Here is a 4,071-nt window from a genome sequence, read left to right as displayed (position 1 = left end):
TCCCTTTACGTGCATGAACAGAAACAGTTCAGGCTCTTTGCAGACAGGCCGTTTAACTGGCTTGGGTACTGACAACTGTCCATACTTGGCCACTTTTGAGCCCAGCCTGTTATTTATACGAAGTGATGTACCTCGCATTCTCACCCAAGCCTGGTTTAGGCTTTTGGTAAAATTAATAAAATGCAGTCAATGGATTTTTTTAAAAAAAAATAAAAAACAGCAACAGCAAGAGTCTTAACATCTTTTTTAAAAAGCAGCGGTAGCAGGAAAATACAATTATTATATATCATCAATTTTAAAAGCACAGCAGCAAGGAAGGGGAAAACCCCAATCAGCAAAACAGGGAGGAAAAATGCTAAGAGGTTAACTTGGCGCTGAAAACTCAAAAGACTTGGCAAACAGGCACGGAGGGGGCATTCTCACAAGACTCCTTTTGGGGTTTGCTACAAGGGACTAACATGGCCACTCTGTGATTGCACTAGGGTTTGCACAAGGGTTTGTGATTGCACTAGGGTACCCTTCAGGTAGGGCCTGGAGATCTCCTGGAATTACAGCTAATCTCCAGACAAGAGATCAACTCCCCTAGAGAAAATGGTTGCTTTGGAGAATGGACTTTATGGCATTTACATCCTGACAAGCTCCCTCCCCTTCCCAAATCCTGCCCTCCCCAGCTCCACCCCCAAATCTCCAGGAATTTCCTAACCTGAAGCTGGCAACTCCATTGTCAGCTATTAATTAGTCATCACATGAGTATCCAGTTTCCTGGGGATAAAGTGTAGATGACTGGGGAAGGCAATGGCAAACCACCCCATAAAAAGGCTGCCAAGAAGACATTGTGTGATGCGATGTCTCCCCATGCTTGCACAGGGGACTACCTTTACCTTTACCCAGAGAGATTATCCCTCTCCCCAACCCACCATCGTGTGTCGGTGGGGGAAGCTTGATGGGTGATGTGAGGTTTTGCAATCCCACCCTCAAGAACCCATCCGCATGTTAAGGAAGACCTATTATATATGGCCATTATGCATATCCCATATACAACTTAGCCTTGCCCAGAAATACCACAGGCTTGCATTTCATTGCCTTTTGACCCTCCACTCCTGTTCACAACTTTTCCCCCATGCATCTCGAAATGGAGGCTATCCTTCCTGCATCTGTTGAAGAGGACTCCAGTCCACAGAAGCGTCTGCCATAATAAGGATGCCGACTTTCTTGTGAGTAATAACCATTGAACTCAGTAGGACTTCTGAATAAACATGCATGGTATTACGCTGTAATTACTTTGTAATTACAGGTGTAATTTGATGCATCCTGAAGGGCTTTTCAGACATTATAATAATATGTACCGGGGGTCTGCCAACTAGACATAGCGGGAGCTCGCACTGCCCCTGATCCTTCCAATATGTACAGTCACCATATTGAGGCAATGTGGGTAACATGTATGTACAACCTCAATGTACATTTATTTATTTTATTTTATTTATGTCATTTATAGTCCGCCTTTCTCACCGAGACTCAAGGCGATTACACAGTGTGAGATCAGTACAGTCAATTTCAAGGACATTTCCATAAACAATGCCATAGGGTAAATAAACACAATTTTCCAAAGACATAGCATTAGTAAGAATCCAATACAGAGTTGAAGAAATGCTGAAACAGAACATAAGCAATTCTAGGGCTGACCTTAGACCACATGAAGCACAAGTAGCTCATAGGAGCACATATTTAAGACAACAAGAAGTACGTAAGGCAACATAGTGGTGAAATCTATGGTCCTTAACTCATTAGTGAAGCATCTGAGATGCTCCCTACAATACAAAAGGCTTTTGGAATAATTCGGTTTGCGGAAAGCTAGGAGACCGGGGGCTCTCCTGACCTCCTTAGGCAGGCTGCTCTGCAGGGTAGGGGCCACCACAGAGAAAGCCCGTGTATGGGCTGCTGTTGATTTTGCCCATGTGCAGAGCGGCACCTGTAGGAGACCCTGTTCAGATGAGTGAAGCTGCCATGGAGGAACATAGGGAAGGAGGTGGTCCCCTAGGTATGCTGGGCCAATGCTGTGAAGAGCTTTCTATGTGATAACCAATACCTGGAACTGAGCACAGTAGTTGTTAGGTAGCCAATGGAGAATGACCTGATCCCTGGATTTTTTAGGGTTTGCATCCATAGATACTGAGTCTCTGTAAACATGATAAATATGCATGTAGCCCCTGTTCAAACAACATGGCAACTGCACACGTTGGGAGAACTGTGGGTACCAAATACTCCCTATATGGGCTGTTGGAAGGCTCCCTGGTATATGGCATCTATAAAAGTCTTTGCCTGGGAATAAAACTTCTGAAATTTAATGTAAGTTATATCCAATGCCCAGGATTGGGCGATTAGCTTGCCACAGTGTTACTCTACTCTGGAATTTGTGCTTGTTGCCCTGTTTATGTGTGAAATTTACATTGAAATGTCACAGGTTATGCACCTGGCATTTCCTAACCTTTTGGTACTACTGTTTGTAACGTGCATGCTATTTGTTTTAAAAGGCTTGCAATCTTCTGTTCACACTTACCCAGGAATACACCCCATTGGTGCACACTGGAGGCTTACTTCTGAGTAAACATACAGGAAAGTTTCTGCCACAATAAATCTGTTAGACTTCAAGGTGCTATGCAGCTTTTTAGGTTTTGCTGCAATGGGTTGGCTCACATTATTTAAAGTCATCCTTTCTCCCTAAGACTCATGGTGGATTTCATAGTATAAGTCAATATGAACATTGGCTGAGACATTTAGTAAACAATACAATAGGGTAACGATAGCCGAAATTTGAAAACAAGCAGAAATCCGATATAGATCTGAAGAAAAAAAAATACTGAAATGAAACATAAACCAGTACTGAACTATCCAGTAGGAGAATATGTACAGTAACAGTCAGTACCCAGTAGTATAGTCTACAGTCACCAATGCCTCTTTTTTGAACCATTTCCTTCCAGCACAGCTCTATTACTTGGGTAAAAAGGCCCTCTTGAATCATTTGGCTTTGCACTGTTTATGTGTATACTCAAATAGCATTCAAGTGATATATATAACATGCCTCAGTTGACATTCAGTATACATAGGAAGGTACATATGTCTATGGAAAGACAAAGATGTAGCTTCCTTTCCCAGCGTCAGCTCGTGGAAGCTGTGAGCAACCCCGGGTGGGAGCGTCACCACCAACCATGGCTGAGGAAGGCATTGCTGCTAGAGATGTCATGGATGTTAACACTGCCCTTCAAGAAGTGCTTAAGACCGCACTTATCCGTGATGGTTTAGCCGGTGGAATTTGTGAAGCTGCCAAAGCCTTAAACTAATGCCAAGCCCACCTTTGTGTTCTTGCATCGAACTGTGATGAGCCCATGTACGTCAAGCTTGTTGAAGCACTTTGTGCTGATCACCAAATCAATCTGATAAAGGTTGATGACAACAAAAAACTGGGTGAGTGGGTAGGTCTCTGCAAGATCGACAGAGAAGGAAAACCCCGCAAAGTTGTGGGCTGCAGTTGTGTGGTTGTAAAAGACTATGGCAAAGAATCCCAGACCAAAGATGACATTGAAGAGTACTTCAAGTGCAAGAAATGAACAAATAAAATATTATGAGCCTGAAAAAAAAGACAAAGATATAGCTAATCTATGTAACTGGCATGTATTATGGATGACACACGCACACACATCTTAGGATAGTTTCAGGTAGGCATCCATGTTGGTCTGCAATAGAACAGCAGGGTTTGGGTCTAGTGGCACCTTAGAGGCCACCAAGATTTTCAAGGTGTAAGCTTTTGAGACTCAAAGCTCCCTTCGTCATCTGATTCTCAAAAGCTTCTCCCCTGAAAATCTTGTCAGTCTCTAAGGTTCCACTAGACCCAAATTGTGCTACACTTCTGAGGGGCATACCTCAGATGGCATTCATGTAGTATATGGCCTTGTGTGTATGTATTTATGCTTGTATACACACATGACAACTATATGCAATTGTAGACAACTGTAGACACAGTTCAGGTCAGCATTCATGCAGCGTACGCATGATTGCTTATGAATATGTAATTGG

General features: G+C 43.0%; 1 pseudogene; it reads left to right on the top strand.

Moving 5' to 3' along the window:
• The first annotated feature begins 3,206 nt into the window (after nt 1–3,206).
• LOC129344891 (40S ribosomal protein S12-like) lies at nt 3,207–3,637 on the top strand (annotated as a pseudogene).
• Nucleotides 3,638–4,071: the final 434 nt, after the last annotated feature.

This window comes from Eublepharis macularius, chromosome 17, assembly GCF_028583425.1.
Source record: "Eublepharis macularius isolate TG4126 chromosome 17, MPM_Emac_v1.0, whole genome shotgun sequence".
Lineage (NCBI taxonomy): Eukaryota > Metazoa > Chordata > Lepidosauria > Squamata > Eublepharidae > Eublepharis > Eublepharis macularius.
This window is presented reverse-complemented; position numbering and strand designations above follow the sequence as displayed.